Raw genomic sequence first — 13,820 nt, forward strand, 5'->3', positions numbered from 1 at the left:
AGTATGCAAGAATGAAGTAATGAGATGCAGTCAGCTGTAGTGGCTTTTTCATTAAATGCACACGTTTTAATTGTATCTCTTTTTCTTCTATACATCTGTCTTTCTTTTATTTGTTACATAATTTTATGTCTTTACAACTGTAGTGTTGTCCACGTCTATTAAAAATACCTTCACAATAGTCTACAATCAAAACGTGGAGTTTATTGACCTCCATATTAAGATAGTTTAATTTAAGGATATACGGAAATTAATTCTATTTTTTACGACTAATATTAATTTTGATCACTATTATTTACGTTTGTTAAATATATTACTATAATTTAAAGCTATTTTTCATTAAGCTAATATTAAGAATAACTATTATTAATTTAAAGTGAAATAAATGATAAATTTTTATGTTTATTGGTAAAATTAATTAATATATTTATTTATGATATTTTTTTTATGTTTGGAAAGCGTTGTAGGAAATTAATTTTGTAATAATAATTTTTATTTCATAATTTAAATAACCATATTATATTGCTTAATGTTTTCTTTCTTGTTAGAAAAAAGTCTTACGTAAATTTTCTGAGAATTATTTGACAGATAATAAATACATGAATACATAATATGTCGATTGTTACCCATTTCATGACATTTACCTCTTATTAAGGTTTCCGTAGTTTTTTCTAGTTTGTGTAGAAGTAAACTTTTATATAATTGGTACAAATTCATAACCATTTAATTATTCATATATTTCAGTTTATTTAAGTTCAACAGTATTTTTCTACTACTTTCAAAAAACCGTGTTAATGTATTACGTAGCATATTTTATTGTAAAACATCAATATACTAATAATTTTAAAAAAAATAACTGATAGTAATCTTAATTAATTTAAAATTCTGTTTGATCTTTATGAGCTGAAGACGTAGAAATAATGAGCTGAGCATATTGACAACGGGTAAACGTATATATTATACTCACATAAATAATAATAATTTTTATTTATAAATTTTATTTATTTATTGAGTTGTATTACAGTCATGATAAAATATTTTCTAAGCTACAATAATTTTTTTTTAAGGAATTTTATACAAAACTGTTTCTATTTAATCTATAATATTAATTATAATACAATATTTTATAATATACAATAATATATTAAGTCATTTTTATATATTTTCTTATTAGAATAAAATTTCTCTTATGTTATAAATACATCGTCTTTACAAAGAAAAATATTTCAATTTTAGTTCTAAAATAAACTAATTTCACGTAAAATCAAAACTCTGTATTCTGACAAATAGAACAAAAATTTTAGTGAAAGTTTAGGCTAATGCCAGAAAGTGATGACTCAGTTCATAATAATAATAATTACTATTTTTCTAAGCTAAATCTATTACCCGAATAATCGTAGTGCCAAGTGATAATCCATCGGGTTGGTCTAGTGGTGAACTCATCATCGAAAATTAGCTGATTTCGAAGTTGAAGTTCTAAGGTTCAAATCCTAGTAAGGCAGTTACTTTAATACAAATTTGAATACTAGATCATGAATACCAGTGTTCTTTGGTTGTTGGGTTTCAATTAACCACACGTCTCAGGAATGGTCGACCAAAGATTGTAAAATACTACACCTAATTTACATTCATACATATCATTCTCTGAAATAATACCTGACGGTGTTTCCGGAGGCTAAACAGAAAAAGAAAGAAAGTGTCAAGTGATAAAAATATTTAATTATATATATTATATCTATTTATTAGCGCTGTTAATTATATATACTTTCAATCATGTTTTGCAAATTAATTGAAAGAAAAAAAAATATATATATATATATACAAATTTCAATAAAATTTTACATATTTCTTCAAAGATATATATTAACAAAAAAGCTGACAAAAAAAGTTTTTATACTTTCCTGGCACTGGTTATCTATTCTTCTTATATAGCAGAAAAATAATAATACAAGAAAAAATGCTGATAACACAGTTGCAGAACTTTTCCGTTACGTGGGTTTTTCGTAGATACTATACACACACACACACACACACACACACACACAACTTAATTTAAAACATTTATCATTTAATTTAAATTCAGCATTTTTTCGTTTATTTAATTTAATGATTCTAACAAAAGCGCGCGCGCATACCGTATTTGATTCGTGCGGATGTGGCGGTACTAGCGGAGATATAAGGTGATTTAGATGACAACACCGAACGCAAGTACATATGAACATCGGGAAAATTTCCATCCGGTTTTTTGGATTCCTTAGGTATCAAAACCTGAAGATCCGGTGAAAACCGCATATGCCCAAACTGGACCGATTAGAATACTTTCCCCTAGAGCTGTAGCTTTAGAAGGGAAAGCTCTGCTATAACGCTAGACGAGAAAGTAAACATTAAAAATTCTGATGTGGATACCACATGACATCCTTGAACGACTACTACACTACATAAACACATTTTTTTAAATGCAAAGTACATAAAATTTTATTTCATTAATAACTTCTGACAATTTTTCATAATTTTCTTTTATTCTTATTATTGAATTATTATTTATCATAATCTTTTTTACAATCAGAGGTTAATAATTATTAATAAATAAATATATTTAAATTAAAAAAAAAAAATTAGAAAAAAGAAAAGGAGATGAAGTCTGATTTGAAATACATCATTTCAAATTGCCTTCCTCTTTTGAGATCCAAATATTTCATTAATTAAAATTTTATTTGGCTATAACTCTGGAATCAATGAAAATAATTATCACTTATGATATATTGTTGAAAAGCACTTAATGAGGGCTTGTTATTACAGTTAAGTAAAAGGATTTTGGGCTTTTTTGGATACTTTTGGTCCAGTCGATTGCAATTAAAAGGGAAGGTGCACAACTAGATGTTACAACAGTTGTAAAAGCAAAATTTCAATATTCTACGGCTAATCATTTTTGAGTTATGCGAGAAACATACTTACGTACAGATCACAGCGAAACTAGACAAAATGGATTCAGGGATGGCCAAAGTGGATATTTCCGTTGAAATCTGAAAACCAAAATTTTTCGCGATCACAATACTTCTACTTCGTACAAGGATGTAAAAAAAAAGTTAATTAAAACGTAAATAATAATTCTAAGACTAGAATAGTATTAAATTCTGTAAACTTACATATTTTGACATCTTGGCCAAATTAAAAATAAACAGCTTACGATAATGTGTTACTTCATACTTCGATTCTCAGTAACTCACAACAATAAAGACGCGTTACTCTTACGTAAAAGACATTGCTGCTCGGACTAAAAAAATCGCCACGCCCACTGTTGCCCGAAGGCGTGATCTAGCAGTGCTACCATGCACTATTCTGTCATAAAAAATTCCCCCTAATTAAAATAACTTATACAAATTTAACTGTCTTTCCTACAAAGCAGAAAAATTTGGGTTGCGCGACTTTAAGATCACTCTGTATGTTTATTTAATACTTAACAATAGAATGTCTGGGAAAAGTAATAATAATCATGAGTTTGATAAGCGCATACTATTTTATAAACTCAATTGTGTATATTTACTTTTTCGTAATAAAAACCTCCATTTTTTTATTCTTTAAAAAAATTTCTCTTGGTTTGTCTTTTAATACGTTTGCGTGGTATTTTTATGTTTCATAATTAAATATTTTCCCTATTTATTTATATATTATAATATTTCTCATTTAAAATGTTTAAAATCTATCACGCAAAACTTTTAGATTTAAGTTATTTGTTTATTCTTTTGAAAAAAAAAAAAAATATATATATAAATATATTGTGTCTGTTTAAGTACCTGTAATTTCATGCGTGAGAATCTTTGCTAATAGTATATTTTTATGATGTATAGCTGGCAACGCGTTTATTTACTTTCATTAAATATTACATGGTGTGTGTGTGTGTGTGTGTGTGTGTGTGTGTGTGTGTGTGTGTGTGTGTGTGTGTGTGTGTGTGTGTGTGTGAGTGTGTGTGTGTGTATGTGTGTGTGTGTGTGTGTGTGAGTGTGTGTGTGTGTGTGTGTGTGTGTGTGTGTGTGTGTGTGTGTGTGTGTGTGTGTGAGTGTGTGTGTGTGTGTGTGTGTGTGTGTTATTTTTTAACAGTCGTGCGCTAAGCTTTACAAATATCTTTTTATATTTAACTTACACTCTTCCTTTATTTATTGCATATATTTGTGATTTATCATGTCTTATTATCTTTATCACTGTTTATTAGCGTGAGGTAATTTTATTTTTATGTTCTTGTTCTTGCTGTTGTTATTATTATTATTTTTACTATTATAATATTTTGTTAAAAATTAATGTTAAAATAAGAAATACGGTATTTTTAAGTTTATTTTTTCAGGTATTATTTTTTTGTTACGTTTATTATCATCTATTTTACTCACAAATGATATGTTAGAAGTATTAATTGTAAAGTATAGAAAAAAAAACTTTTAAATTAGAAACGGGGTTTTCAAGTTATTTTTTACCGATTTTTGGAAGAAAAGTACAGTATTACTTTCAATCGCATGTTGTGGTTAGGGGTTGAAATTGGATTTTATATATATATATATATATATATATATATATATATATATAAAACGATAAAGTATATAAAACGATAAAGAAAATCGAATTTCGTTTTTTCGCGATATCCCCACTCACTGAACGAATTTTGAAAAAAACATTAATGCCCCTTATATAGAAATATTTGAGCCAAATTTGAAGAAAATTGGTTCTGTTAATACTGAGATATAAGAACAAAAGCAACACAACTTACATACGTACGCACATAATATAAAAGAGTACATATGTTTTTTTGGTTAGATGAACTAGTTGGAGCCTTAAACATTCCAACCCCGTAGGGGAAGACACCCTCCTTGTGACGCTTCCGGTCGCCACTCCTCTCGTTCCTAGTCCTGCGGGCTTTAACGGGATTCGTTTTTCGCCCTCTAACTTTTTACATCTGATAGTAATAAGCCAGTCCTCGTAGACATGCCTCGGTAGACATTTACATCAGCGATTTATAAACTCAGCTTTTGCTTTCGCTGTAGGCCTCATCCGGACATCTTGAATGTCCTACTTCGTTGCCCTCTGAATTAGCTAACCGAGTTCGCGGAAGAACAAACCCCGCGCCTAGTTCTACATTTTATAGACCCAATTCGTGTGTAAATTTTCTCATAAATTCGAGGCAATTGAATACATACCACCAAAAATGTTTTGCACAACAACGAAATTTATTCCTAGTTTCTTTAGTGAACTCAACTTCAGTTCATACCCCTGACATAGTTTCATTATGGACTCCGGTCTGGTCTACCAGGAAGAGGCGGACAGGTCTCCTACTTCCACTCAGCTCCATCGCAGTCCCGCATGACATTTACTTTCACTTACTACCATCGTCGAGATGCCGCTATACTGGAGCCTTAAACGTAAAGATTTGCCAAAAATCATACACCCCATTTTTTATACGATCCCTGTAATTTCCCCTTTAATATACTTATTCTAGGTATATTCGGCAGGTAAGTAAAAATAATGAAAATTTAATTTAATATTATTAGTAGTTGTTATTAAATCTAATTGAGTAGTTGATATTTAAACAACAAATATTGATTACTAATAAATTAGTACTTAAATTAATGGTATTTGTCAATAATTACGATCATTTACTATTTTTACTACAGATAAGTATAGTAATATACGTGTTTGGATGTGTCTCTGCACGTATAAAAATATTTTATGATTACAGTTCATACCTTATTTACACTTTTAACTTATAAAAATAACTCTAATTATTGAGTTTTTACGTCACCTTGTAGAATTAATTACATGATGATGTAGTAAATAATAGTAATTAAAACATTAACCTTAATTCTTGTAATTGCTTTAAATCTTTTTTTGAGCAAATACGTGTTATTTACTCTGTACGTGTAACTAGGCAGGTATTAAAACAGCACAAGGTGTTATAGAAAACCCTGTTATTCATTGTAATTCTTTTAAACTGGATATCCAGGTAAATTTTATTACATAATTATTTTTTAGTTTATTAATGTAATCTAATTTTTTTTCCGGTCATTTAAAATTTAAACGGTTTTAAAGATTTAAAAGAAAAACAATAGAAAGTATTATAAGGTTGGATTAATTATTGTTTTTATCTTTTTAAGATTACAGCGATTTTTTTCCGTTGTTCTTTCAGATTATCAATATATAGTAATCAAATTGTTATCAGAATATAATAAAACATTAAAAATATACTAGCTAAGTCAAAAGAGACTCAAAAAGGCCTTAACCTCGAAAAGATTCTCTACAGCAAATAAACTATTGGAATGGGTTCGAAAGATCATATAGAATAAAAGTGTTCCCTAACGGACATGAGGGAATACTATTTAATTTATTTACAAATTAAGGAAAACGTTTTAATTTTTCACCAATATGGGCTTTATATTTAATCACATGTAAAATTAAAAAGCACTAATAAATAGGTGAGGAAATTTAGCATAAAAAACTTCGGAGGTACGTTTTTCTACGAGAAAAAGTGAAGGTGCTAGCGAATTTTATAAACATCAAATCACGTTATTATAGAATAGCTTGGAAACCGGGTATCTTCTCGTATACAATCTTTTTTTGGAAGACTAAATAGATAAATTGATAATCCATTCATAATTCCTTAATTTTAGTCGTAGAAAAAAGTGATCGGGAGGTTTTTTATACAAATTTATTTTAGTTTCTACAGGTGGTATTTATTTTTTTTATAAGATTTAAAAATAAACAAAATATCGACGAACAGCTAGATAATTTTTCAAAAAACGAAGTTTTTAAAGAAATAGAATAAAATTGCAAAATCACTCAAACCTAACGTTAAATAATGAAAAATTATTTTATTTTAACATAAATCTACGAAGTTTCATAAAAATATCTGTTTTCATTAATTTTTTATAACAATTTGTATGTAGCGTTATTTTCGTGTGTTTACGAAGTATACTAACATTTACTTCCTAAAACTTATTGAAAAATTACAGTTTTTTAAAAACCAACTTTGCCACCTTAAAGTAGTATTTCCTTCAAAATAACAATTAAAATATTTTTATATTTGAAAAAACAGAATTAAAATGATCGATTTTGAGCGTTAGCCAAGGTACTAAAAACACGCTTTTTCTAAAAAAAATTAATTTTTGAATGTCGATAAATAAACAATTAAGATATAGAGATATCCCTTATGGAATGAGTAGGTAGTATACTCAAGAAAAAAAACGATATATTGACGTTTTCATTTTTTGCAATTTGTTTATCGTTATAGGTGTTTTATCAACAATAGATCCGGATTAACAGGCGATCAGAAATTAAAAACACTTCGGAAATTTCATTAATTTATAGCCTTGAGTCTTATAAATCTATACCTTGTTGAATTTTTTAATTATCTTTAATAGGAACAGAGTTGTGGAAGATTATTTAATGCGCGCCCTCGATTTATGATAGCTATAGCGCGAATTTGGTGCTAATTGTAAAATTCGCTAGCGCCGTAGTTTTGCTCGTAGAAAAAAGTACGCGTAAGGTTTTTCATGCAAACTTTTCTCACCTATCTATTGGTGCTTTTTATGTTTACATTTGATTAAAAATAAAGCTATTGGCGAAAAACGAGATATTTTTGTTAAATTTGTTAATAAACAAATTAAATACTGAATACCTTATGTCCGCTAGGGCACATTTTTATTCTACATATGTTTCCGAAGCCATTCCAATAGTTTATTTGCTGTAGTAGATTTTTTCGAGGTTAAAATCTCTACTGATTCTGATATACTGCATGCTTTGAACGTGTAGATACTAAGATACGATATCAGTATCTACAATCTTAAAAAAAAATTGTTTTTTAATTTTTTTAAACTTTATTGTTTTATTTTCATATATCATTGTTTTTCCATTATATTTTAATGTCCTTTAAAATGATGCAATTATCCTACCCTTTCGATTTAAAACTTTTAAGTTGTCTCCCATGAGGACCCTCTGAATTCTTTGAGAATGTAGTGGTCTCATACTGAAAAAATATGTTGTTTTAAGGTAGGAACATCAGAAAAATTTTATTTATTTTTTTATTTAACTATTGGAAAATTATGATGTAAGGGTTTCCTGACTTTATGGACACACACACTCGATCTCTCTCTTTTTATCTATCTATCTCTTTCTCCCTCTTTAAATGTATATATATTTGGAGGTGATTTTCCAACTCCCAACCTTTAATAAGTAGAATATCACCAATTTGATAATGGGAAGCTGGAAATTTAGGGAATGAAAAACTAAAAAGAAACATATTAAATATGTTATATAAAACAGATGAAAAATACAAAGAATATAACAAATAAACTGAGGTTAAAAGACTGGAAAATAGTTTAGCGAAATCAAGCAATACATTAAAACAGCAGATAAAGTGTTATAAAAAAGAAAAAACCCATACATTTTTTGCCAAGGTATCATTATAAAGATAATATTTCTAAATTAGATTTTTTTTAAGAATGAACAATCAGTTGAGGTTACTGTTATTTTAATGAGTGATTGTATTCAGCATTTTTTATCTTTGATTTTGTATGTAGCTATTTATTTTATTCATTGAACTTTTAATTAAAATTTACCGGCAGCTACTGTACTTTAATACGTGAATCAGGAAGTTGTACAATGTAGTAATTGATGTGACATAGAGATACAGAATTTGTAATGAACCTAATAGACAATAAGAGGTGCGTGTATGTATTTGTTTTTTAAATAGAATGTTTGTTTTGTATTACACAGACAAAAAAAGCATAGTGGGATGGTACAAGGTTTGTTGAATAGCTTGACACGTGTTTAACCTGAGGCTTTAAAAAAAAATTGAATTTATAACTTTATAAAACTCTCTTTAAATTAATACTTACTTCTAATATTTATTGATATCTTTTGTTAGTTTACTACAGTTAATAATGAAAAAACTAATCAGTTTTGTAAAAGTACAGCTAAAAATTTGATAAGCACTGACACATACATAATAAAAATGTTACAACTCGTAATTCGTATTTTGGATACTTTAATACAATATTGTATAGTTTTAGTGGATCAATTATTTTAGTTAATCGGAAGATATGGAAGTTAATCACAATCATACAACTTTGTAGAGATGTTTTTCTATTCTCCCCGTGACGAATCGTACATAAATATGTTTGGCAATTAAAACGTGACTGCTTTATGACTTTTCCTAATTCTTTAAGTCTCTAAAACCAAGGTTCAAATCCAGTTAAAAACTTTTTTCCTTTTTTTTTTTAATTGGATCGAGTACTGTTAAAATGGCGTGCTTTTGTACATTTGGGTTTAATTAATGACACTGTTGATTTTATGACAAATCTAAGACTAGATACACTAGCTCTTGAAATATAATTGGGTTTGGGCTGAATTCTGAGGAGTGTAATCTTAAAATTAAAAAAAATCTTTTAAATTATGATTAAAATAAATATCGACATGAAAAGAAAAGAAAATCTGTACTTAACGAAACACAACTGCAAAAAGTAAATTTCTAAATGTGTTTAACAGTAAAAATGAATAAAATGCAGAAAAAGCGTTGCATAACGGGAGATATAAGCCTGAGTAATTGTTCTATTTTCCTTAATTGAAACAGAATCATAATTTTTTTTCTTTATTTTTTTTTTTCAACAACCTGTATATTTACAATCGGCTCCTTAAGTGGAACCATAAGTCAATTGTTTGATAATAAGCACATGATACGGGGTTCTTAAGGAACTCCCGTAACAAGTAGATCATAATAATAATCAGTAATTGTTCCGTTCCACGTCTAGCCCTCCGGTGCTGCGATCTAGTAAGCGCTAGCGCTAACCGGAAAGTGAAGCACGTACTAGTATTCTACGTTAGTATCCCGCCCAGTGCGATCGTGTTTTCATTTCAGTCCAAGGGGACTTATGGTTTCTTAATAATATTCAAGTTCAGTTATGACTAAGGTGTCATACATTCTTAAGTTTAAAGTAACTATTGTAATTCAATTAAAATGTCAAGGTGACAAGAAATTAAATATAACGATTCAAGAAGACCATAGCGTTGCTTCATTTTATCATCTACCATCTCATCAAAAAATACAGTTTACACTAGCCGTAAATTCTACCAGTAACCTTAAAGTCCATTAGAAAAAATATCTCTGTCAACACTTCATAGTCCACAAAAACAAAACATTAATAAATAAAAATAGTATCACTACATTTGGCGATAGTAACCGCAAACTTTCATTCAGTAGCCCCTAAGTTAAGCACATGGAGACGTTTCAACATTCAAACATCCCTGCTGTTATCAAGCAAATTATCCTGATTAACTTTAATCCTCATTTTTTCTGCTATGCGCAGACAAGGTCTAATGCTATTTGCAGCTCCCGCGAGGCTAGGCCATTATTTTGTTTTTTTGGTTGAGACGCCATATAATTATCTCCATATAAAAATCCTTTTTTTAAATTATTTTGTTTATATATAGTTCTATTTTTGTGTTTAGTGTGTTTTATATTTCTAAGAGTTATGTTTTTGGTTTGCAACATTTAATTAAATTTTTTGGAATATCTTCTGGTTTGGGTAACCTATTGTGTTGCCTAGGCTATTTGGACAGCCGGCCTCCGTGAAGCGAGTGGTAGCATTTCAGTCTCTCATCCGGAAGTCCCGTGTTCGAATCTCGGGCAGGCATAGCATTTTCACACGCTACAAAAATTGTCATTCATTTCATCCTGTGAACCAACGGTGATCCCGGAGATTAAAAAAGGCTATTTAGACAAAATTTTATTTATTTTATTAACAGTGTTTTTCGGACCTATAAATTACATATTTATGCTGGACTAGTGCATAAACGATTAATTTGATTTAAAAACAGTATTCCAGATATTTTGAGGTCTTTTGCTTCGATGCTAAGGAGTGTTTGTTTATTTGCTTATATTTTTGTTTACGTTTATTTTTTACTTACTATGGAACAGTTACTATCAGCTGATCTGATCGACAAAAGGGTATCGGATTGTGGAGGTTTTCAAATAACATCTGGAAAATGTGGTCCATTACCGTTGTCGAATAGAGATTCGAGGAGGATAATATGTAGAAAACTAATTACAGATGACTTAGCAAACAATCATATTATTTAAATTAAGAATAATCGGAAAACAAGAGATTTAAAGTAATACTCTAGTTTATTAAGTTTACAAACAGTCCTGTCGCATAGCCAACAAACTTTAATTTAAAATTACGTTTTAAAAAGTATACAATTTAAAAATTAAATGTAATTTAAAAAAGGGTTTTTGGGTGTTTGAATAAGACCAAACACAATCAGAAAGTATATTGGCTAATTAAGGGTCATAAATTATGTGAAGAAATTTTCCAACCCTGTGAGTAAAATTTTGAGATACTGGATCCATAAGATCCGTACCTCCCTGTTACCTTGACCAAATTTTGAACAAAATTAAATGGCATCACTGCTCAATATACAAATATTATCATGAAAATTTCATCTGTAGATATCAAGCAAAAAAAAATAAATAAAATAACAGGTCAACATATACTGATCTGTATCAATATATGTTTGACCATATATATTTGATTGTATCTATAGATATAGTCATGCATCTACATATATAACTGTATCTATATTTGACCATACCTTCTGGAATATTTCGACGCTTGTTTTTTGGGATACGTGGGTCATGAAACGTTGAGAAATGCAAAAAAACCCATACCCTGTTTTTTGACTGATTGCCTTACTTTCCTTCTTGTAGCATAGCTCTAGAGCTATGATGCCAAGAAAGTAAAAATAAGAAAGTGACAGTAATATTTATTTATACGTAATAGATTTTAAAGAAAGTTGAATTTAAAATTAAGCAAATAAAATAAATAAATCTGAAGTCAATAATTTAATAATGATTTAGAATGACGATGATGATGATGATAATAATTCAGGTAATTATTGTGAAAAAGGAAAGAAAAAAGAAAGTTGTAGGCCTGTAATGAGTACTTTTAAAGGTAAATAAAATAACCAATAAGGTAATGAAAAATAATGATAGCTTAGAAATAAATTGAATTAATGGACCGTCGACCTTCAAAATAATATGTTTTTCATAAAAATAAAGATGAATTATTCAATTTAAGAAGAAAAAATAATCGACTATTAATGAAAATTTTATGTAAGTAATTGTAATTGTGGTTAACAAAGCATGTAATTTAATTCTCATTTTTAATTAATGATATATTTTACAAAATATAAAATCATAATATCGAAATTTTGAAATTTTATTATACTTTGAATACATAGACCTTAAGAACACTACTTAAAATACTTAATAGTTAAATTTTTTTTATCACTACAAAGATATTATAATGTTATTCTCATAAGTTTTATATTAATAATATTTAAAAATTTTCTGTTCATGTGTAAGATAAACAGGTAAAAACACTGACCTATATAACTGGAAACAGAATCCTTACGGCGTAAAGTACAATTAAGTATTCAATATTGAAGCATACTCCAGCGTCGCAGAATGAGTGGCTGGGAACTAAATAAAACCATTGTACGCTTGCGCGACTATATCGTGATGATAGGGATGTTTCATTTTCTCAAGTCAGGTAACCAAAAGACCCACCCGGGTTGGTTAGTGGTGAACGCGTCTTCCCAAATCAGCTGATTTAGAAGTCGAGAGTTCCAGCGTTCAAGTCCTAGTAAAGTCAATTATTTTTACACGTATTTGAAAACTAGATCGTGGATACCGGTGTTCTTTGGTGGTTGGATTTCAATTAACCACACATCTCAGGAATGGTCGAACGGAGACTGTGCAAGACTACACTTCATGTACACTCATACATATCATCCTCATTCATCCTGTAATTCCCGGAAGCTAAACAGGAAAAAGAAAGAAAAAGATAACCAAAAGAAAACGGTCATTTTTGCAACACAAGCAGAAATTTATGGACAGTTGTAGAAAATCAATATAGAGATCAGAGATATACAGAAATCAGTGTTCAAAATACAAAATCATCGGTTTAAAACGTGGATTTATCCCTACTCTTACACTTACCTCTGCGCATGCCCTTTTTCATTTTATTTAGTTCTAGCCATTCATTTGGTGGTGCTAGTATCTGCTTCAAATTTGACTTGTTCCAATACATGAGATCTCCTCTATCCAGTTACATAGAGATCAGTGGATAAAAATGTCGGTACAAAAAATAATTTTTAGCAGTAACGAAATTTTTCGTTTTTGATAATATACCTTTAAATATGAAAATATAATTTTCATCATATCAAAGTGTTTATCCATCTTAAAAAATCATTAAATAACAATTGTTTTTAGAATAAAATGATTTCATAATTAAAACTGTTTCAGGAACCCGAAATTTAAATCCTTTTTCCAAATTTTTTTACCGACGTTGCGAAGAATTGTACGGTATTTTTACTTTCGGTCGTACGGTAGTATTAAGGGTGAAATTGAATTTACTTTACGTTTTTCCGTATGAGGAGTATGAAAATATCATTCACTTAAAATGTGATAGGGTCTATATATTCTATATATTAGTTCTATATATTTGTGGCTTGACCTTAGATTGATAAAGTGTGGCTCGAAAATCTCCGAAACTACTCGATCAATTTCATTGTAATTTAGATATGCTGTAGTAGTGTACCTAAAGTTACGCATACGAAAATTTGATGAAAATTGATTGAGTCGTTCTTTAGTTACGCTCAATTTAGTGTCGACAACAGACAACATAACCTCACTTTGTATTGGTGTATTTTTCATATGTAGTGAGCCATAGTGATGAGCGAGTTGATATTTAATGGTTGTGTGTAGGATCTTCTCATTAATCGAA

At 29.0% G+C, this 13,820-nt stretch overlaps 1 protein-coding gene and 1 long non-coding RNA gene across 4 annotated transcripts in view; one reads left to right on the top strand and one right to left on the bottom strand.

Annotated features, from left to right (window-relative positions):
* Positions 1-13,820, top strand: part of LOC142329450 (sodium-dependent nutrient amino acid transporter 1-like) — a 460,990-nt gene that overhangs the window by 300,369 nt on the left and 146,801 nt on the right. The gene's annotated exons all lie outside the window — the stretch shown is intronic.
* On the bottom strand, positions 1,205-3,259 carry LOC142329405 (uncharacterized). Its single transcript, XR_012757491.1, has 3 exons — positions 3,144-3,259; positions 2,953-3,020; positions 1,205-1,672 (listed from the first exon to the last, which is right to left on the bottom strand). It is a non-coding gene; the product is annotated as an uncharacterized LOC142329405 (long non-coding RNA).

This window comes from Lycorma delicatula, chromosome 8 (genome assembly GCF_047948215.1).
Source record: "Lycorma delicatula isolate Av1 chromosome 8, ASM4794821v1, whole genome shotgun sequence".
In the NCBI taxonomy this organism is placed as follows: Eukaryota; Metazoa; Arthropoda; class Insecta; order Hemiptera; family Fulgoridae; genus Lycorma; species Lycorma delicatula.